The following is a 24,944-nucleotide window of genomic DNA, read 5'->3' on the forward strand; positions in this document are numbered from 1 at the left end:
AGATCTCAGCTTCTTTAGACAGGCCTTCTCTGACCTCCTAGTCACTCTCTCACACGTGGATAAGTTCCCACAGTTAGAATTTTCTCCATATTACTGCTATGTCAATTTATTATATTTAATTTTTGTCTAGTCATATTCTTTCCACTCTAAGATGAAAGCTCCATGGAACACAGTGGTCAGTTTTATTTACTACCATATCCATAGTGCCTAGAACAGTGCCTGAGTCACAATATGTGCTCAGAAGTCTTTGCTAAATAATTGATCAAAACTGTCTGGAAATGAAAGAAAAAGCCCAATATCAACCAAAATAATACCAACTCCAGAAAAGAGAAAAAAAAAACTTATAAAGTATTTTAATTATTAACTCAGATTAATTTGAGAATGATATGGAACAATTAGAAAACAAGAGTTGGTAGACATGAGAAAGATTATTTCTAAAATATTAGTTTAGTAGAAGGATTGGAAAATAAAGGAATCTCTCAAATGTGGTATTAAAAAACATAATATGGAAAATATAAAAGACCCAGAAGATTTCTCCAGGTGGTATAGTATCCAACCATTGGGAATTCCAAAAAGAGAAGCAGGGAAAATGGAGAGGAGAGAAGCTTACTAGGCAGCTCAGGCTGGCATAATAGAATATCATAGACTGGGTAGTGGCTTAAACAACAGAAATGTATTTTCTCACTGTTCTGGAGGTCCAAAGTCCAAGATCAAGGAACTGGGAGTGTGGGTTTCTCATGAGACATCTCTTCCTGGCTTACAGATGACTGCCTTCTTGTTGTGTTCCCACGTGGCCTTCCTCTGTGGGCAAATAGAGAGATCTCTGGTGTCTCTTCCTCTCCTTATAAGAACACCAGACTTATCAGGTTAAAATCCCACCTTCATGACCTCACTTAACCTTAATTATCTCTTTAAAGGCCCTATCCTCACATTGGAGATTAGGGCTTCAACACATAAATTTGTGGGAAAGTGGGAGACATAATTCAGTCCATAACAGAAAGTAAATAATTTTTTAATCCATACAAGAAATTTTTCAAAAGCTAAACAAAACATAAATCTTAAAATTGAAAGAATTTAGTGAATACTAGGAAGTTAATTTTAAGTTTCACACCTTGTAGTGAAATTTAAGAACAGGATAAAGAGAATACGCTCATCCATAAGGCATTAAGCAGAGAGAAAAAACAAGGTGCCTACAAAGAAACAAGAATTATACTTGCATTAAACTTATAATAAGCATCACTGGGTGTTATAAGACAATGGAGATGAACAACCATTTTCAACCTGAAATTCTCTCACCAGCTTAAATTATTAACTATGCAGGCAAAATAAAGTTTCATTTTCAGGCATACAAGGACACTTAAATTTTACATTCCACACACCTTAATTGAGGATACCATCCTGCAAAATGAGGAGTAAACCAAACAGCATCAGGAACAGTAGGATCAGAAACAGTGAAGTCTAAGCGAAGCAAAAAAAAAAAAAAAAGATAAACAGGGTTTCCCAGGGTGAAATAAATCAGCCCAAAGAGGAATGCAAAAAGAGGAGATTCTAGAAAGGAAAACGGTTCATTTAATTTTATTTTTGTTTGCACTATTATAACTTCATGGATCTTGTTCTCTGCAGAATGAAATACTGTGCCTTAAATGCATGTTGTCTCTTACATAGTTTTTTATTTTGTTAATTTTTCTCTGGAGTTTCTAATTATTATGCTTTTGAAATTTTCACTAAGGTGAAGCACTACGTAAAGTCTAAACATACAAGAGACTGGAAGAAACATATGTGCAACATGTAGGACAAAGAATTTATACACAAAGAACAAAAATCATTTTATATATAAATGCAAGCAACTCAATAGAAAAAATGAGCAAAGACTATGAGGCAACTCATGGAAGAGCAAATGCCACTTGAAAAAACACTTGAAAAGTTGCTCCTTTTCATTTATAGCCCAAGAAATGCAAATCAAACTAGCTATGAGGTACCATTTTCATCCATAATATTAGCAAAAATTAAAATTTCGATTACATCCAGAACTGGACAGCAAATGGGTAAATATTCACTCACATGCAATACTGATGCAAGTCTGAACTGTTATGAGCACTTGGGAAAGTAATCCAACAGTGTCTATCAATAACTAAATGCACATATCCTCTGACTCAAAATTCCCCTTTTGAAATCAATTCAACAGTATAAAAGCATTAGTATACAAGAATATAGCACTTTAGTATCTACTGAAGTATAGTTTACAGTAACAAAAAAAATTCTGAATAGCGATATAGTTAAATAAAATTTAGCACATCCATAAAATAGAGTATTAGGCAGCTACTTTTAAAAATGGTTAGATCAGTGGTTTGGAAGGAGATTTATTGTAGATTATTAAATTTTAAAAAAGCAAATTTGTAGAAAGCAAATTTCAAAATGTATATGAAGTTACATCTTATTTTTGAAAGAAATAGAAGGCCATATATGTTGCATATGTGTGTGTACATATATATTAATAAATACTATTAGCAGAAAGAAAAATATGAACATATACACATAAGACCATTAGCAATAATAGCCTCAGGGGAGTGGGAGGTGGGAGGAGTGTAGCAAAGAAAAAAATTTTCTTTATACACCTCCATATTGTTTACTAATTACAAGAAACATGTAATTCTTTTCTTAATTTAAATTCCAAACAAAATCAGGGAAAGTCCAGTGAAATTGAAAAAAAAGGGGCTTCCCTGGTGGCGCAGTGGTTGAGCGTCCGCCTGCCGATGCAGGAGACATGGGTTAATGCCCCAGTCTGGGAGGATCCCACATGCCGCGTAGCGGCTGGGCCCGTGAGCTATGGCCGCTGAGCCTGCGCGTCCGGAGCCTGTGCTCCGCAGCGGGAGAGGCCACAACAGTGAGAGGCCCACGTACCGCAAAAAAAAAAAAAAAGAGACAAAGGACAAAAAGGAAGAATCAATTATGGACTTAAACACTACCCAAAAAACAGGGGAAAAAATCTCCACGAGTCGTTTGTTCTTTAGAAGAACTCACGGACAACATGAAATCAATGAAACAAGACACCCAAGATGAAAGGATAAGACAACAGAATAAAGTGAAAAATGAGATTGCAAAGAGAAAAAGACAAATTGGAGATCAAAACATCACTATTACAAAAATAATAAATAAATTTGAAACAGCATAAACAGAACATATAGGGCCAAATACAGAAATAGAGGCCAAATGAGCACAGAGAACAAAGACAAAGAGATTACGAAGCTCTTAGGAGAGAGTTAATAGGTATATCAGACAGAAAATGATGATCCAGCAGAAGAAAATCAATTGTTCTTCATTTTAGGGAAATCTTGTATTCTATGCTATAAATGGAAGAAGGGAAAACAGTTCATTTATATATTAAAGAAAATGTCCATGAGATGCAAGAAAAAAAATGGATCTGCTGATCAAAGAAGCCTACAGCGTTTGGGAAATAAAAATAAATATTAAACAGAAGCATCAAAACTGAGACATACACTGAAAATTTTTCTGGAAAAGCAAAAGGGAAAAAGGAAGGAAGGAGAGAGGAAAGAAAGGAACAGAGGAAGATGGGAGGGATGAAAAAAGGCGGGGGCAGGGTGTGTAGAGGTGGAGGAGTAGTAAACAAGGCAGGAATATGGCTAGTACAGCTAAGGAGAAAGTTTGATTGTCAGAACATGAGAGTGAGTGGTTTCCACTATTGTCACCCTCTCTACTACCACTCTTTCAAAACCTGGCCTGAGGGCAGGGAGTTGTAAAGCTTATCACATTTGCCCAAGTTTAGTTAGGTGAAATATAGGCATTTGTATTTTAACTGTGAATAAAGCTTTAAATCATTAAAAAAGAAAGTTAATGGGTTGTAGCAACATGGATGAAACTAAAGACTATCAGACTAAGTGAAGTAAGAAAGAGAATGACAAATACCATATATCACTTGTATGTGGAATCTAAAATACGGCAAAATGAACCTATCTACAAAATAGCAACAGACTCACGGACATAGAGAACAGACTTGTGGTTGCCAAGGGTTGTGGCGGGGGGGTGGTAGGGAAGGACTGGGAGTGTGGGATTAGCAGATGTAAACTATTATATACAGGATGGATAAACAACAAGGTCCTACAATATAGCACAGGGAACTATGTTCAATATCCTGTGATAAACCATGAAGGAAAAGAATATAAGAAAAAGAATGTCTCTATGTGTATAACTGAGTCACTGTGCTGCATAGCAGAGATTGGCACAGTATTGTAAATGAACTACAATTTAAAAAATTAAATTAAAAAATTGTAAATCAACTATACTTCAATAAAATTTTTTTTAAAAAGCTTCGAAAAAAAATTTAATGGGAAAATATCAGATAACAAGGGGTTAGTGAAGAAAGTATTTCAGAGATACAAGTCTGAAATCACATCATGTAGGCAGCTAACACTAATCCTTCTCAAAAGAAAAAACAATGTTAAAATTTTTCTTTAACCTATTCTGCCCTTTCCTATCCATCTACTTTTTGAGACCAAAACCAGAAATTTGATCCAAAGTTGCAAAGGCATGACAACTGTGATCAAGGAAGCACATTAAAAGTTTCCAAGTATAAAGACTTTCTACCCTCTGATCCTTAGAATTTGAGAAGACCCTGAAAATTAAATATCCTCTCAAAACTAACGAAAGCAAAGAAACAATCTTGCCAGATCCTAATTCTCTATTGAATTCCTGCATCACTTGACTTACCTGGATTTCTCATTCCTCATTTATATTCAGCCTCACATATCAAATGATGGCATAATTGAACATAAATGCTCTACAACTTATACCTGTGGAGCACTGTTGCCAAACTTAACCTGGCTAACCCTGGAGCTGGGGACCAAACAGGGAGTTAAAATCATGGGCCCAGAACTTCCCCTGAAAGCCTCAGGAAGCAAGGTATTATATTTGGAAGTACAGTTAAGTGATGGAGAAGGCTGTCTAAACCTAAGTGGTAAATAAGCACTGTTAGAGGATTTAGGGCAAGAAGAAGGGAAAGAAGTTTCCATGACAAGTTTAGTGTATACTGCCATATGCTGTTTCAATTGTTCTTCTGTAATATGGTTTGCTGGGGTTAAGATAGTTTTCAAAGTTCTGTAGATTTATAGATTCAGAAGAGTATAAGTAGATAGACATATACATATATACATACATTTTTTTAATGGAATGCTGTCAACAAGAGATTGGGCACAACTGAATCCAATTTTATCTTAGACACAGTTCTCTGGTTTGAATAATATAATTAAACATATTTCAGTGACATGAAAAGATATTAAACATCATCCACACACACTGAAAATCAACACCTTTCTAACAAATAAGATGCACTGAAAATAGAACTAAAGAGAAATATCAAGCAAGAAATAATGGAAACCCATTGATCTGAGCAAACTTTAACTTTCTAGATCAGAGTGCACCTACTTAAGTGCACTGAAAGTAATTCCAGGTCACGTCTTGATCCTATAAAAATCTGTCATCTGTGATATTGGATTCTGCATCTGACTCTCAAAGGTCAGTAGAATAATAGGAAAGCTGCATTTCCAGTTTATCTGTAAATCATTTTGTATTCATGGAGGTACTGCGTTACTGCTAGGAAAACCGCCTAGAAACCAGACGGAAAATGTCTGTGAATTGAGTACTTTCCCAATGGACAGGGATCTACACAGTGATGACATATTTCAAAACTTTTGGGGAAAAAAAAATATATATATGTCAAAGTTAGTTAAGATTAAGAGACCTTCAAGATGGCGTAGGAGTAAGACATGGAGATCACCTTCCGCTCCACAAATATATGAGAAGTACATCTACATGGGGAACAACTCCTACAGAACACCTACTGAACGCTGGCAGAAGACCTCAGACCTCCCAAAAGGCAAGAAAATCTCCACGTATGTGGGAAGGACAAAAGAAAAACAGAGACAGAAGAATAGGGATGGGACCTGGACCACTGGGAGGGAGCTGTGAAGGAGGAAAGGTAGGAAGTCCTTTTGCGGGCGGAGACTGCGGGTGGTAGGGTGGAGGGAAGCTTCGGAGCCACAGAGGAGAGCGCAGCAACAGGGGTGCGGAGGGCAAAGTGGAGAGATTCCCGCACAGAGGATCAGTGCCGACCAGCACTCACCAGCCCAAGAGGCTTGTCTGCTCACCCGCTGGGGCGAGTGGCGGCTGGGAGCTGAGGCTTGGGCTTCGGAGGTCGGACCCCAGGGAGAGGACTGGGGTTGGCGGCGTGAGCAAAGCCTGAACGGGCTAGTGCACCACAGCTAGCGGGTAGGGATCCGGGAAAGAGTCTGAACCTGCCTAAGAGGGAAGACACTATTGTTTCGGGGTGTGCGAGGAGAGGGGATTCAGAGCACCGCCTAAATGAGCTCAAGACGGGCGCGAGCCGCGGCTATCAGTGTGGACCCCAGAGACAGGCATGAGACTTAGCTAAGGCTGCTGTTGCAGCAACCAAGAAGCCTGTGTGCAAGCACAGGTCACTATCCACACCTCCCCTCCCGGGAGCCTGTGCGGCCCGCCACCACCAGGGTCCCGTAATCCAGGGACAACTTCCCCAGGAGAACAAACAGCGTGCCTCAGACTGGTGCAACGTCACACCGGCCTCTGCTGCTGCAGGCTCACCCCGCGTCCATTCCCCTCCCTCCCCCAGGCCTGAGTGAGCCAGAGCCCCCAAATCAGCTGCTCCTTTAACCCTGTCCTGTCTGAGCAGGCAAGAGATGCCCTCAGGTGACCTACACGCAGAGGCAGGTCCAAATCCAAAGCTGAGCCCCGGGAGCTGTGCGAACAAAGAAGAGAAAGGGAAATCTCCCCCAGCAGCCTCAGGAGCAGAGGATTAAATCCCCAAAATCAACTTTATGTACCCTGCATCTGTGGAATACCTGAATAGACAATGAATCGTCCCAAAATTAAGTTGGTGGACTGGTTAGCAACTGTACACTTGGGGTTTGCTTTCTGCATCTAATTCGTTTCTGGTTTTATGTTTATCTTAGTTTAGTATTTAGAGTTTATTGTCATTGGTAGATTTGTTTACTGATTTGCTTTTTGTTTATATATATATTTTTCCTTTTTCTCTTTTTGTGAGTGTGTATGTGTATGCTTCTTTGTGTAATTTTGTCTGTATAGCTTTGCTTTTACAATTTGTCCTGGGTTCTGTCTGTCCGGTGTTTTGGGTTTTTTTGTAGTATACTTTTTAGCACTTGTTATCATTGGTGGATTTGTTTATTGGTTTGGTTGCTCTCTTCTTTGTTTCTTTCTTTAATTTTTAATGATTTTTTAATGTTTTTATTTTTAATAGTATTTTTCAATTATTTTATTTTAATATTCTTTTTTTTCTTTCATTTTTTTCCCTAACTTTTCTTCTGAGCTGTGTGGCTGACAGGGTCCTGGTGCTACGGGCAGGTTTCAGGCCTGTGCCTCTGAGTTGGGAGAGGCAAGTTCAAGACACTGGTCCTCCAGAGACATCCCAGGTCCACGTAATGTCAAACAGCAAAAGCTCTCCCAGAGATTTCCATCACAACCTTAACACACAGCTCTACTCAACGACCAGCAAGCTACAGTGCTGGACATCCTATGCCAAACAACTAGCAAGACAGGAACACATCCCCACCCATTAGCAGAGAGGCTTCCTAAAATCATAAGGTCACAGACACTCCAAAACACACCACCTGATGTGGTTCTGCCCACCAGAAAGACAAGATCCAGCCTCATCTACCAGAACACAGGCACCAGTCCCCTCCACCAGGAAGCCTACACAACCCACTGAACCAACCTTACCCACTGGGGGCAGACACCAAAAACAATGGGAACTACGAACATGCAGCCTGTGAAAAGGAGACCCCAAACACAGTAAGTTAAGCAAAATGAGAAGACAGAGAAACACACAACAGATGAAGGAGCAAGGTAAACACCCACCAAACAAACAAATGAAGAAGAAACAGGCAGTCTACCTGAGAAAGAATTCAGAGTAATGATAGTAAAGATGATTCAAAATCTTAGAAATAGAATGGAGAAAATACAAGAAATGTTTAACAAGGACCTAGAAGAACTAAAGAGCAAACAAACAATAATGAACAACACCATAAATGAAATTAAACATTCTCTAGAAGGAATCAATAGCAGAATAACTGAGGCAGAAGAACGGATAAGTGACCTGGAGGACAAAATAGTGAAAATAACTACTGCAGAGCAGAATAAAGAAAAAAGAATGAAAAGAACTGAGGACAGTCTCAGAAACCTCTGGGACAACATCAAACACACCAACATTCGAATTATGGGGGTCCAAGAAGAAGAAAAGAAAAAGAAAGGGACTGAAAAAATATTTCAAGAGACTACAGATAAAAACTTCATTAATATGGGAAAAGAAATAGTCGATGAAGTCCAAGAAGTGCAGAGAGTCCCATACAGGGTAAATTCAAGGAGATACATGCCAAGAAACATATTAATCAAACTATCAAATTTTAAATACAAAGAAAAAAATATTAAAAGAAGCAAGGGAAAAAACCCAAATAACATACAAGGAAATCCCCATAAGGATAACAGCTGATCTTTCAGCAAAACTCTGGAAGCCAGAAGGCAGAGGCAGGACATATTTAAAGTGATGAAACAGAAAAACCTACAACCAAGAGTACTCTACACAACAAGGATCTCATTCAGGATCAGTGGAGAAATTAAAACCTTTACAGTCAAGCAAAAGCTAAGAGAATTCAGCATCACCAAACCAGCTTTACAACAAATGCTAAAGGATCTACACTAGGCAGGGAACACAGGAGAAGGAAAATACCACAATACCAAACCCAAAACAATTAAGAAAATGGTAATAGGAACATACATATCTATAATTACCTTAAATGTAAATGGACTAAATGCTCCAACCAAAAGACATAGACTGGCTGAATGGATACAAAAACAACACCTGTATATATGCTATCTACAAGAGACCCACTTCAGACCTTGGGACACATACACTGAAAGTGAGGGGATGGAAAAACATATTCCATGCAAATGTAAATCAAAAGAAAGCTGGAGTACCCATTCTCATATCAGACAAAATAGACTTTAAAACAACGACTATTAGAAGAGACAAAGAAGGACACTACATAATGATCAAGGGATTGATCCAAGAAGAAGATATAACAATTGTAAATATTTATGCACCCAACATAGGAGCACCTCACTACATAAGGCAAATACTAACAGCCATAAAAGGGGAAATTGACAGTAACACAATCACAGTAGGGGACTTTAACACCCCACTTTCACCAATGGACAGATCACACAAAATGAAAACAAATAAGGAAAGACAAACTTTAAATGTTACATTAAACAAAATGGACTTAACTGATATTTATATGACATTCCATCCCAAAACAGCAGATTACACGTTCTCCTCAAGTGCTCACTGAACACTCTCCAGGATAGATCATATCTTGGGTCACAAATCAGGCCTTGGCAAATTAAAGAACACTGAAACCATATAAAGTATCTTTTCTGACTACAATGCTATGAGACAAGATATCAATTACAGGAAAAAATCTGTAAAAAATACAAACATATGGAGGCTAAACAATACACTACTAAATAACCAAGATATAACTAAAGAATTCAAAGAGGAAATCAAAAAATACCTAGAAACAAATGACAATGAAAACACAATGACCCAAACCCTATGGGATGCAGCAAAAGCAGTTCTAAGAGGGAAGTTTATAGCAATACAATCCTACCTCAAGAAACAAGAAACATCTCAAATAAACAACCTAACCTTACACCTAAAGCAATTAGAGAAAGAAGAACAAAAAAAAAACCAAGGTTAGCAGAAGGAAAAAAATCATAAAGATCAGATCAGAAATAAATGAAAAAGAAATGAAGAAAACGATAGCAAAGATCAATAAAACTAAAAGTGGGTTCTTTGAGAAGATAAACAAAATTGATAAACCATTAGCCAGACTCATCAAGTAAAAAAGGGAGAAGACTCAAATCAATAGAATTAGAAATAAAAAAGGAGAAGTAACAACTGACACTGCAGAAATACAAAAGATCATGAGAGATTACTACAAGCAACTCTATGCCAATAAAATGGACAACCTGGAAGAAATGGACAAATTCTTAGAAAAGCACAACCTTCTGAGAATGAACCAGGAAGAAATAGAAAATATAAACTGACCAATCACAAGCACTGAAATTAAAACTGTGATTAAAACTCTTCCAACAAACAAAAGCCCAGGACCAGATGGCTTCACAGGTGAATTCTATCAAACATTTAGAGAAGAGCTAACACCTATCCTTCTCAAACTCTTCCAAAATATAGCAGAGGGAGAAACACTCCCAAATTCATTCTACGAGGCCACAATCACCCTGATACCAATACCAGACAAAGATGTCACAAAGGAAGAAACCTACAGGCCAATATCACTGATGAACATGATGCAAAAATCCTCAACAAAATACTAGCAAACAGAATCCAACAGCACATTAAAAGGATCATACACCCTGATCAATTGGGGTTTATTCTAGGAATGCAAGGATTCTTCAATATATGCAAATCAATCAATGTGATATACCATAGTAACAAACTGAAGTATAAAAATGATATGATCATCTCAATAGATGCAAAAAAAGCTTTTGACAAAATTCAACACACATTTATGATAAAATCCTCCAGAAAGTGGGCATAGAGGGAACTTACCTCAACATAATAAAGGTTATATATGACAAACCCACAGCCAACATCATCCTCAATGGTGAAAAACTGAAACCATTTCCACTAAGATCAGGAACAAGACAAGGTTGCCCACTCTCACCACTATTATTCAACATAGTTTTGGAAGTTTTAGCCACAGCAATCAGAGAAGAAAAAGAAATAAAAGGAATCCAAATTGGAAAAGAAGTAAAACTGTCACTGTTTGCAGATGACATGATACTACACATAGAGAATCCTAAAGAAGCTATGAAAAGCTACTAGAGCTAATCAATGAATTTGGTAAAGTACCAGGATACAACACTAATGCACAGAAATCTCTTGCATTCCTAAACACTAATTATGAAAAATCTGAAAGAGAAATTAAGGAAACACTCCCATTTACCATTGCAACAAAAAGAATAACATACCTAGGAATAAACCTACCTAAGGAGACAAAAGACCTGTATGCAGAACATTATAAGAAACTGATGAAAGAAATTAAAGATGATACAAACAGTTGGAGAGATATACCATGTTCTTGGATTAGAACAAGCAATATTGTGCAAATGACTCTACTATCCAAAGCAATCTACAGATTCAATGCAATCCCTATCAAACTACCAATGGCATTTTTCACAGAACTAGAACAAAAAATTTCACAATTTGCATGGAAACACAAAAGACCCTGAATAGCCCAAGCAATCTTGAGAAAGGAAAATGGAGCTGGAGGAATCAGGCTCCCAGACTTCAGACTATACCACAAAGCTACAGTAATCAAGACAGTGTGGTTCTGGTACAAAAACAGAAATATAGATCAATGGAACAGGATAGAAAGCCCAGAGACAAACCCACACACATATGGTCACCTTATGTTTTATCAAGGAGGCAAGAATATACAATGGAGAAAAGACAGCCTCTTCAAGAAGTGGTGCTGGGAATATTGGACAGCTACATGTAAAAGAATGACATTAGAACACACCCTAACACCACAGACAGAAATAAACTCAAAATGGATTAAAGACCTAAATGTAAGGCCAGACTCTTATAAAACTCTTAGAGGAAAACATAGGCAGAACACTCTATGACATAAATCACAGCAAGATCCTTTTTGACCCACCTCCTAGAGAAATGGAAATAAAAACAAAAATAAACAAATGAGACCTAATGAAGCTTTTGCACAGCAAAGGAAACCATAAACAAGACGGAAAGACAACCCTCAGAACTGGAGAAAATATTTGCAAACGAAGCAACTGACAAAGGATTAATCTCCAAAATATACAAGCAGCTTATGCAGCTCAATATGAAAAAACCAAACCACCCAACAAATGGGCAGAAGACCTAAGTAGACATTTTTTCAAAGAAGATATACAGATTGCCAACAAATACATGAAAGGATGTTCAACATCACTGATCATTAGAGAAATGCAAATCAAAACTACAATGAAGTATCACCTCACACTGGTCAGAATGGCCATCATGAAAACGTCTACAAACAATAAATGTTGGAGAGGTGTGGAGAAAAGTGAACTCTCTTGCACTGTCAGTGGGAATGTAAATTGATACAGCCACTATGGAGAACAGTATAGAGGTTCCTTAAAAAACTAAAAATAGAACTACTATATGACCCAGAAATCCCACTACTGGGCTTATACCCAGAGAAAACCGTAATTCAAAAAGAGTCATGTACCACAATGTTCATTCAGATCTATTTACCATAGCCAGGACATGGAAGCAACCTAAGTGTCCATCGACAGATGAATGGATAAAGAAGATGTGGCACATATATACAATGGAATATTACTCAGCCATAAAAAGAAATGAAATTGAGTTATTTGTAGTGAGGTGGATGGACCTAGAGTGTGTCATAGTGAGTGAAGTAAGTCATAAAGAGAAAAACAAATACCCTATGCTAACGGATACATATGGAATCTAAAAAAAAAAATGGTTCTGAAGAACCTAGGGGCAGGGCAAGAATAAAGACACAGACATAGAAAATGGACTTGTGGACACGGGGAGGGGGAAGGGTAAGCTGTGACAAAGTGAGAGAGTGGCATGGACATATATCCACTCCCAAATGTAAAACAGATAGCTAGTAGGAAGCAGCCGCATAGCACAGGGAGATCAGGGAGGGGATATGGGGATATATGTATACGTATAGCTGATTCATTTTGTTATACAGCTGAAACAAGCACACCATTGTAAACCAATTATACTCTAATAATGATGTTAAAAAATAAATAAATAAAAGGGACAATTGTAACTTTATAGTGCAGAAATGTGGCAGACACCACCTTAATCAAGTGATCACAGTTAGCATCACCAGTAGTGAGACATAGCAGCATTCTGTACTCCCTGGCATGGCTCACTGAAAAGGACACAGCGCTTCCTTGGTGGTCCTGCCAAAAACTGCATGATGTCAATCTAATAAAATATCAAAGAAACAAAAATGAAGGGACATTCTACAAAATAATTTGCCAGTACAATATGAAAATGTAGAAAAAGACGTAGAAAAAGGACATTAGTTTGAATACCGGGAAATTTTTAATAATGTCTGTAGATTATAGCATTGTGTAAATATTAATTTCCTGGTTTCAATCATTGTACCATGGTTATATAATTTGTTAACATTGAGGGAAGCTGGGTGAAGGATATACAGGGACTCTCTGTACTATTTTTTTGTAAGACTGAAGTTATTTCAAAATAAAACATTTGAGAAAAATGTAATAAATCATGTCATGCTGTTCCTTTATCCAAAGCCCTGCAGTGGCTTCCCATTTCCCTCAGACATAATAACTAGATGAGTTCATTACTCATTATTTTCTCTGCTCCAGCCACACTGTCTTCTCTGCTGTTCCTTAAACCAGGCATGCTCCCGTCTTAGAGGGTTTCACTGGTATTTCTCCTACCTGGAATGTACTTCCCCAAGATACCCACGTGGCTAATTCCCTCATCTCCTTCAAATCTTGTGTCTAATCTCATCTTCACAATGATACCTGACCATGCTATTTGGTACCGCAGTGTGCAACCTCCACTCCACCTCCAGAATTTCTGATTGCCTATCTTGCTCTACTTTGTCTTATTATTTTTCCATGGTACTTTCCACCTTCCACCATAACATTATCTCGATTAGCTCTCCCCACGCACTAGTATGTAAGCTCCTCAGAGGCAGAAAGCATTGTCTGATAGGTTCACTGTTGTATCCCAAGCACCTAGAACAGTGCCTGGGACAGAGAGAAGCTCTATAGTTAGTAACTGTTAAAGCAACAAATTCTTAATACTATAATGGCGTTTTGCTTAACTTAGATTTTTGTTTTTCCTTTTATCTTATATTGTTGCTTATATTATTCTTATCTTGGTATCTTCATTCCAAATATCTCTAATTTATAGGTTCTATCTTCATTTTCTGTTCTGACAGATTCATCATCATAACACACCAATAATACAAAAATATCTGGAAAAATATTCACAGCATGTATTACAGACTAAGTTAATATATTAAATATATAGAGAACTATTAAACTAATAACCAAAAGACAGACATTGGAATAGGAAAATGTGCAAAAGATATGAATAGATAACACATGAAAGAATTCCAGTTGCCTTATAAAAATAGTAATAAACTTACAAATAAAGAAATTCAAAGAAAACAACTTAAAGCTCTTGGCTATAAAACTAGGAAGGGGGCTTCCCTGGTGGCGCAGTGGTTGAGAGTCCACCTGCCAATGCAGGGGACATGGGTTCAAGCCCTGGTCTGGAAAGATCCCACATGCCGGGGAGCAACTAAGCCCGTGTGCCACAACTACTGAGCCTGCACTCTAGAGCCCGTGTGCCACACTACTGAAGCCCACGCACCTAGATCCTGTGCTCCGCAACATGAGAAGCCACCACAATGAGAAGCCTGCACACCACAACGAAGAGTAGCCCCGCTCTCCATAGCTAGAGAGAGCCTGCACGAGGCAATGAAGACCCAACACAGAGAGATATAAATAAATAAATAAATAGACATAGATAGATAGATAGATAGATAGATAAAAAGGCTATGTAATAGTGTCTGGGGCCATTTTTGGTTGTCACACTGGAAGAGGTACTACTGGCATCTAGTGGTGGAGACCAGGGAAGCTATTCAACATCCAGTAAGGCACAGGAAAGAGCTACACAGTAAAGAACTATCTAGCCCAAAATGTCAATAATGCTGAGGTTCAGAAACCTTGGTCTAGACAGCTTACTGTAAATCAGGCTCTAACTGAAGAATGTGTGCACTGCAGTTGGCTGGAGAACGGAAGTGAGCCCTATAATCTCTTTATCCCCACAGAACTAACCGTGTACAAAAATAAAGAAGCTCTGCAATAGGCAGAATAATGGTTCCCCCAAAGATGTTCACCTCCTAAACGCTAGAACCTGTACATATATTTCCTTACAGGGCAAAAAGGACTTTGCAGACGTGCTGAAGATGAGATGAGGAGGCTATCCTGGATTATCCAGGCAGACCCTGTCTAATCACGTGAACTCAAAGCTGAGAACCTTTGCCAGCTGCAGGGAGTGAGAGGAGTTGGGAGCTGTGGGCGGGGAGGGGGGGGAGTGGTGAGACAGCAGAAGAGAAGGCAGGAGAAATGAGGCCTGAGAAGGACTTGACTCACTGTTGCTGGCTTTGAAGACACAGAATGCAGGTGATCTTTAGAAGCTGAGAACGACCCTTCGCCGACAGCCAGCAAGGAAATACACTTCAGTCCTACAACCACATGGAACTGAGTTCTGTCAATGTTCTCAATGACCCTGGAAGCAGATTCCACCCGCTCACCCCAGAGCCTTCCTTGTGGCTCCCAGAGCAGAGAAATCAGCTGAGTGAGCTGGACTAATGACCCACAGAACTATGAGAGCATACATTGTGTTGTTTTAGGTTATTAAGTTTGTGGCCATTTGCTATGACAATAGAAAACTCACACAAGCCCCAAATGTAAGTGACTTCCTCTGAACGATTATATTCTTCACACATTATTAGTGCTTCTTTAAAACCAAAACCCAGCCCAGTGTGGGAAAAGGGGCAATGAGAAGCTTGCCTCTGTTGGATCCGAGCCTCTCCAGAGAGCACTGACAAGCTTACACCTGCTCTGCGCTTGTGTCCTTTGAGTCATTACTAAGGCAATGTTGGGTAAGACCTACATGATCTGCATTGACGAATCAGCCCTGTGTGGTAGTGCTCAGCCTGGCAAGGGTTTGTTGGTTGGTTGGTGGATGGGTTGGTTTAATGGCAGTAATCATTACGTGATTGATTACCTGTCACACAGTGCAGTGGCCACTCTCAACCACTGCAGGCAGGAGTGTAAATGATTGCAAGGTTTTTGGAAAACATTTTGATAATATGTACAAAAAGACTTCCAAAGTTAACACAATTCTACTCAGAAATTCCCCTTTTATGAATATATTCATTAAGGTAGATTTGCAAAGAACTGTGTGTGGGATATTCCCCAAAGCATAGGTTATATTATTAAATATTTGGGAAACAACATGGTATCAAACAGTAATAGGTTGAATTTTTACCATTATATGAAAAACTATTATTATATTATTATTAAAAAAAAGTTTTCAAAGAGTAGCTTCAAATAGACCAATACTGATAATATAATAAGTTAAAATAGGATGATTTAAATTGCATCTATAATTACATATGTATAAAGAACTAAACGTAAAATATATATGTGTCAATGTAAACGTGTATGCGTGAAACATGAGGTATTTAATGGAAGCTCGCCTTTCATCTTTCCAGATTTGGCTGCAGTTGGGAAGTTATTCCAGCCCAGAGGAACAGCCGAAAGCTAAAAGCAAAGCCGTGGCATTAGCTTCCAGGTTTAGAAAGTCCTATTATCAGTTATCACCTTGAGAAAAACAGACTTCCCTCAGAAGACAAAGCCTCCCAACACCTCCTTCTTTTCTGTGTGTTTGTCTCATCTCTCTCTCTCTACATCTCTTATAAGGACAGCATTTAGGGCCCACCTAGATAGGCCAGAATAATCTCATCGAAAAATCCTTAACTTAATCACGGCAGCAAAGACCCTTTGTCCAGATAAGGTACTCTTCACAGTCTCCAGGGATTAGGACACGATACATTTGGGTGTCCATCGTTCAGTTCACTGTGGAAGGGGAGCCCTGTCTCTAGTCTTCAGATATTCCCGCTATCATAGGCTTTTAATAGGACTCCAACAGGCTTCTTTCCACAAGTCCCAGTCCTGCTTCAGAGCTTAATGTAAAGAGCAACAGGAGAGCCTAACAACTCTCACTAGGCTACTTTTGTACCCAGTCCCCTCAACCTGAGACAGTTCAAATTCAGTCATTCAAAGCACAGGAGACAATGTTGTGTAACAAAGCTTATTTGGTAGTACGTACAAGTGTAAGAAAATTCAAACTGATGGATCCTGGAGGGATGACCACCCAGGGATCCTTATGGAATACATTGCAAAGCTGAGCAAAGAGCCGAAGCACAAGGACTGGGCTGGAAATCTCCCTCTGTGCTCGGCCACCCTGCACTGATTCCTCTCAGATGACGTATGACAGAATGCCGAAGGCCTCCAAGCCTGACAGCAGCCCCGACCCAAATGACGCTTCACAATGGGCTTCTTTGTACCATTTCTCCATCACTTATGAAGTCTCAGGCTGAAATTTCCCGCATTTTCTTACATTTCTTTAGCACAGCAGTATTTGCTCTTTCCTTGGGTCACACTGCCTCCCTAGCAAGTGGCCAAGAAGTAGAATCAGGGTCCCTTTCTCTTTAGAGAGCTGAAACTTTTTCTTTTATTGTCTCTCCTGCCCACAACCCAAGAGAATAGTTTTATACCCTGGATATCTACCTCTCCCTCTTCCCTGATTACCATCCCTCAGGGGACTCTGTCACACCTGATCTTCCTCTCAGAGGTATTTTCTTACTTTATTTTTTAACAGCTTTGTTGAAGTATGATTGACAAATAAAAATTGTATTTATTTAAGGTACACAACGGGACATTTTCATATACATTTACATTGTGAAATGACTACCACTATCAAGCTAATTAACACATCAATCACTTCACATAGTTATCTTTTGGTGCCTGTGGTAAGAACACTTAAGACCTACACTCAGCAAATTCCAAGTCTACAATACATTATTATTAACTGTAGTCACCGTGTTGTACATTAGGTCTCCAGAATTTATTTATCCTCACTTTTGATGTTTCCCTCAGTTCCACCCAGTCTAAATTCCTTAATGGATTTAGTTTTCAGAAACTAATTCCTGAAAGACTCCTTTTTACGTGGCTTTCCTTCCTACTGCACTGAATACTGAGTAGACTAACTACTTCAATGAATACTGACGAAAAAGAAATTTTGTAATTATTTCCAAAATGTTTCCTCCTGAGAATTCTGAACTTCTATTTATTGCTAATATGAGTATTATACTTAATATTTTTAAAAAGGAAGCATCACAGTAAGGAAAAAAGCAGGGTATAAACTCCAAGAAGAGATGAAAGCTTTATCTCAACAAAATACCCGCCTCCAAGTTGTAATTGTCATAACATGAAACACAAAACAAAACCATCAGGCAAACCTGCAGATATCAAGGACTCAGGTTAGCCAGACATCACTGACAGATTAAACAGTAAGAATCAGAACAACCCGTGTTCAGTAAGAGAGGAATTAATGCAATAAACAGTTCTTTTGGTCAAGGCCAGACCACATAGTAACAAAAGAGAGAATTCAGACCACTCTCCGTTTTGTTTTTTTCAGCTCTTCCCTTGTCCACAGAGGCTAAAGGCATTACCAGTTCCTTACAGATTTTTAACAAGAAAGTAACGCCTCCTCTCTACACATAGCCTTCATATATTGCTACATATACGTAATCATATGGTAATCTGTACATGGTTCTCTTCGTGTTTGTTTGTTTATCTGGCAGCACCACGTGGCATGCAGGCTCTTAGCTTCCCAACCAGGGATCGAACCCGTGCTCCCAGAAGTGGAAGCTCCGACTGTTAACCACTGGACCTCCAGGGAAGTCACTGTTCTCTTTTTAAAAAGAGGTTCAGGGCTTCCCTGGTGGCGCAGTGGTTGAGAGTCCGCCTGCCGATGCAGGGGACACGGGTTCGTGCCCCGGTCTGGGAAGATCCCACATGCCACGGAGCGGCTGGGCCCGTGAGCCATGGCCACCGAGCCTGTGCGTCCGGAGCCTGTGCTCCGCAACGGGAGAGGCCACAGCAGTGAGAGGCCCGCGTACCGTAAAAAAAAAAAAAAAAAAAAAAAAAAAAAAGAGGTTCAGTCATTCTTAACACATTCCTTCAGGCCTCCAGGAGTCTTGAACAAAATATTAACGAAAGCCCTCAAGATTATTTTAAATTAATAATTAGATTAGGAAAAATAATAGTATTTGCAATGTGTTTGCCACTGCACGAGTGTTTCACATGCATCATTATTTTCAAATCTTCACCATAATCCTGTGAGTTAAGATCAAGGGGACTCGCCATCTAGCCATAGGGTTAAGGTGTGGAACCCACTACTTCATGAACAGAATTCTGTCCAGATATGCTTCAAATTTCCTAGCGTAATACCTAGGCTTCGGGGGGGATGTGTTGTTAGTACAGATCAGTACAACCATTAAATTTAAATGAGTATTCATCTCCTTTTATTACTGTAAATCTTTTATTAAAGGTCAAATTTGATTGAAATGAGGAAAGACCAACAGAAGATAGCAACGAGGATTAGATGAAGCCTCGGCCCCGGATTTCCCCTCTGTTGCTTAGCCGCTGCACTTATTCTGCTTCCAATTTAAAAGTAGTAAATCTCCAGATAATCTTTTGAACGGCTTCCAGTCACTGAAATATATTTTATAGCTTCCATAGAAGCGTAACACTGATTGCACGTAAGATCTGTGGAACACCGAGTAGCATTAGATCTTCAAATTTAAAATGAAGATTCGTATTCCACGAGGCTGTTTGAGAGACCCTGAAGCCAAATCAGCTGATCTGACTCAAGGCATGTCTGTCACGGAACTATTATAGGCAGACAGCTAACTCCATAGAAGTTTTACAGACCAGTCAGCTACCCGTTCAACTTTCTAACAGCTTTAACCCATGCTCTGGCCACTACGACTCTGAGGAAACAAGCCAGGAAGAGAATAAAATTGTTCCCATGTGAATAATAACAATATTAATAGCTTTATTTTTAACACATGCTAGATGCTAGGCAGGTACTATGCATATTCATTTATTCAAATATTCATCAGGATTTGAAAAATGATTACAGAGTTAGACTCTGCAGCTAGTCTTCCTTGGTTGTGGTCTCAAGTCGACCACTTTTAGCTAGATGACCTTGGGGCAGAATATTTAAATTCTCATCTAAAATGAGATAAAAATAACACCTGTCTCACAGGTTGTGAGGAATATAAGTGTGTGCGTGCAAAGCGCTTGAACGAGTGCCTATCACAGCTCTCAATAAAAGTAGCTGGAGGGGGAGGGGGGTGGGGGAGGGATGGAGTGGGAGTTTGGGATTAGCAGATGCAAACTCTTATATATAGGATGGATAACAACAAGGTCCTACTGTATAACACAGGAAACTATATTCAATATCCTGTAATAAATCATAATGGAAAAGAATATGAAAAAGAACATATATATGTATAACTGAGTCACTTTGCTGTACAGCAGAAATTAACACAACAGTGTAAATCAACTATACTTCAATAAAATTTTTTTTTAATAAGTACCTGTTACCGTGCGTGACCACTATATGTCACGTGATCACTGGGCCCTGGCGACATGGGGGTGAACAAGATACCTTTATATTGTGATTAAGAAAATAAACATGATGATTGTATTGACAATAGCTAGGGAAGGACAACTGAGATGAAGGAGGGAAGGAAGGGCTATAAGTAGAGGGATCATTTAAGATGGACCGAAAGAATGACTATGAGCCACCTCTACCACCAACTGGGCAAAACGACTCGGGCGGAAGGGACGGTAAGTGTAAAAGCCCAGAGAAGATGAAGCAGAAGAGGAACCAGATCTGTTAAATCCTTGCTGGTCATGAAAAGGAGTTGAGATTTTATTCTAAGAGCAAAAGGAAAATGTTGAAGGATTTTGAGAGAGGGTAACACAATCTGATCCAGTTGTTCTTTGGTTCTGTTTTTTTGTTAATCACTTTGGTTTCTATGTGATAAGACAGGAAACGGAAAAAATCAAGAAGGGCAAAGAAGACCAATAGGCAATTAAGGCAGTGCTCCAAGCGAGAGATGATAGGCAGATGGGTTAGGATGATGGCAACAGACACAAGTAAGTTGAATGACTTGGAGATAAAAACAAAAGTTATTAATAATAATAATAATAAAAAACCTATAAAATAAGTATGATGGTTATCCAAATTATATAGGCAAAGAAACTAAGGCCTATAGAACTTAAGAACTTAGTCCAAGAGGAGCTAGGTTCCAAGCACAGCAGTTTTGACTCTGCCATTTAGATGCTACAGTTAGAAGTGTGGTTGTGTGAAAAATTAGCATTCATTTAACCCTTCCTAAGTCAGCCTGTCTAGAATCAAACTGAACACAATGAAGTGTTCTGTAAGTATGCATCTGTTGGGTTTTTCCGCTAGGAGCATCTCCAGTTTTGTTTTAAATCTTGTAAGTTGTCAGAGTCAAAATATTTTTCCCTTTCTCTTTCTCTCTTTTCTTTCTTTCTTTCTTTCATCTCTCTCTCTCTCTCTCTCTTTCTCTTTCGCTCTGCCTTTCCTTTCGTCTCTTAAGACAGGCTCTGAAACAAAGCACTGCAGGGTAACTTGTTACTGTTTGGCTTTTACTTGAGGTAGGACAGTTCATTTCTGTCGCCATCTTCTCTGAAAGGTGGATTGCTTTACAAAATGTGTGAATGTCTACTTGAGAAGGGGAAGTTGAACTCTTATTTATCTCCAACCCTGCTTACCCACATGAGGGAATCAGAATTACAGGATTATTATTTTGCCATGTGCTGATCTTCACCTGAAGCAGAATTTTTGTTGCCAAAAAATAAATAAGCTTCCAAAAAGAATTTGTTTCACTGCTGCCAACATTCCTAGTCTCTCTAATAAAACAATCAGCTTTCAAAATGTGGCAATGTACCTCCCTGAAGACTCTCACCCCCAAAACCTGTTGACCTAGATGACTGTCCACTGCTGTAGAAGTCATGACAGAAAGTCTTGAAGTGTATTAGGAAGATTCTCTGTGATCAGCATGGGAGAAAGATCGCTCTGAAATACATTCAGGAATTCAGGTAAGGTAAGTAACTTTATCTGATACTTTCCAAATATCCTGGAAAATATGTTTTAATTTTTTTATTTAATTAAGAGAAGGAGAACTGTGGTACAAAGTTCAAAATAAGGAAAGGAGAAGGAAAAAACTGAGTAAAAGTTACTTCAGTCAAATGTGTTGCTGTAACAATTCACTCAGACATCTTGAGTACAATTTCCCTTTTATGAACACATCTCTAAAATTCATGTTATTAGAGGACAATTCTACATGCTGACAATGTCATACATATTTTGTAAATTGAAGTTGACTGGCCTCTATACTTAGTAAAACGTTTGTAGAGGAAATTGACAAGAAGACAATGGGACAGAGAGGGTGAAAATTTCATAGATATTCACAATCTATCCATTAACTTTTCTAGACTCCCTCAGGTTTTCCCACTTTCACCTTCTCTTCATTTCCTGAGTCAGGAAGACATTGCAGTCTCTGGAAATGAGGGAAAGTGCAATGGTAGAAAAACATGGAACCAGAATTGAGACTAAAATTATAGGCAGTAGTGAATTATGCCTAATAGTCAGAAAGGAGCACTTAGCCTCACATATGATATAATGAACTTCACCTAAATTTTAATATTGGAAAGGTGGCATATTTGTTTCTATGTGTTGTTAAATTCCACCATAAACTCCTAAAGGGATTAGTTTGTATGGCTCTAGTATGGTTTGCCATAATATATCAATAGTTAACACATGAACACAAAAGATCACGTAACAGAACCCACTGGAATAATAAAAAATCAGTGAAAAAATATTAAAGGTCTGTTATTTGACTTCTGACACAAATACAACTGTAATGAAAGAAACTGACCACACCTGAAAACTGTACCTGATACCCTTCACCTTGAGAGTTCTCCTGGCCTGTTGAAGAAAGCAAAATGAATCCTGAACAAAGCTGAGATACTGCAGCATACAGACAATTCACGTTCCATCACTACTGTGTCATGATGTGTCTTCTCAAGGCGCAGACACTTCCCTTTATATGATTCGGAGATCAGTTTCTTACACAAAATAAAAGAAGCAATATTATTTATGAAAGCATATTCACTGAACTGATTACCCTGTCTGAAAAATGTATGTTCCTCCCTTGGTTTAAAAAGTAAAAGGCAAAGTAAATTCATTTTTGTGAAGTGACAACACTATGTGACATTTTAATAATTCTAATTGTAGCATCTAAGAATTCTGGTCAGTGAAGATAAATGAATGCGTTACTTATGGTTTTATTCCATTTCTTAGATCACCCTGTCAATGTGGTAGCCATTAGCAACACGTAGCTATTTAAATTTAAGTTAGCTAAAATTAAATAAAATTTCCAATTCATTTACCAGTAACATTAGCCACATTTCAAGTTCCTAACACCCAGAATATGGTGAGTGGCTATCATATTGAAGAGTGCAGATATGGAACATTTCCATTATCAGAGAAAGTTCTATCAGATAGCATTGACTAAAATGCTCTGGCCCCATTACACTAGCAAGCCAGAAAATGGAGGGAAGAGAAGAAGATGGAAACTGCCCGTTGTGTTAATCCATTACTACTTTCTCATGGAAGTGATTTGGGCTTAGCAGCATCTTTTGAATAGTCGGATCTTAATCTGGAACCCGATATCCTTGAAGGAATATGCAATTCTTCCTTTCATATATAATTATAATGGGGCGCAATGGAGAAAACACTTATTAAGTCACGCTTCACATAGTAATTCCCAAGCACTGCCTGTGCCAGTAGAATAAACAAGACTCTGCCCAGAATTGACTCCTTACCCTTATTTTTCTATTATTCTTGACCCTGGTAGAACAGATACCTTTAGAGCAAAGCAGTATTTTAGTCCCTAGGAGGAACCCTCGCCTAGTACTCCCCAATCCCTTAGCAGCCCAGATGTTTCTGTACTGAATCCTGACTCTCTCCAGCGGGATGTTAAAGTACGTTCAGAGAGCCTCCTCTCTTGGGCTTACTAATGAAGTAGAATTTTCCATCTTTGCCTGGCAAGGACTAATTATTGTCCTTGAGTATGAAAAATGCACTCAATACCCCTGCAAGAAAAAAAAAATCAAAATTCAAACTTAAATCCAGCAGTTTCTGAATTAAAATTTGCAGAACCTCGGACTGACTAATTTCGAACTCATTCAACAACTCTGTCCTTGGCCATAATCTGTACCCTTTCAATACAGTGATTATCCCAGCAGGAAAAATATCAACAAAACCAATGTTATGGGAGCTACAACATAATGTTTGGTAATCATATATCTGCCCATCAGAGGTTCATTGTCTGGTCAAAAAATCTGTGGATAATAGAAAATAGATTAGATGGCAAAAAAAGGAAAAAAATTCTTGCATGCACCTGCCTGATTGTTCTAGATAAGCTCAGGAGGCAGAAACAACACAGAGCAGCCTATCTTGACACAGGATTAGAAAACAACATTTCCAAAAAATACACTACAAAAAAGGTACCATTGTCTGGAATAAAAGATGCCTGTCTGAATTCTATTTTTAGTTCATCCGTTTTCTATGTTATGTCACTACTACTCCAATCCTTACCACTGATACTCTTTTGTCAGGTAGCTATTGCTCTAATCTATAGGCCATGCTGCTTCACATCCAGAATCTGAAAGTGCCTGATCACCATGGCCTCCAGAAAGCATCTTCTCTCCCAATCTCAAATTACCATGAATGTGTCACCCATTTTAAAAATACAGCTTAGGATACAAATAGCTCATACAAATCAATAACAACAACAACAACCCAACAACCCAATCAAAAAATGGGCAGAAGATCCAAGTAGACATTTCTCCAAAGAAGACATACAGATGGCCAATAAACACATGAAAAGATGCTGCACTTTGCTAAATATTAGAGAAATGCAAAGCAAAACCACAACTAGGTATCACCTCACACCAGTCAGAATGGCCATCACTAAAAAGTCTAGAAATAAATGCTAGAGAGGGTGTGGAGAAAAGGGAACCCTTCTATACTGTTG

Source organism: Phocoena phocoena, chromosome 21 (assembly GCF_963924675.1).
Source record: "Phocoena phocoena chromosome 21, mPhoPho1.1, whole genome shotgun sequence".
NCBI classification, from domain to species: Eukaryota; Metazoa; Chordata; class Mammalia; order Artiodactyla; family Phocoenidae; genus Phocoena; species Phocoena phocoena.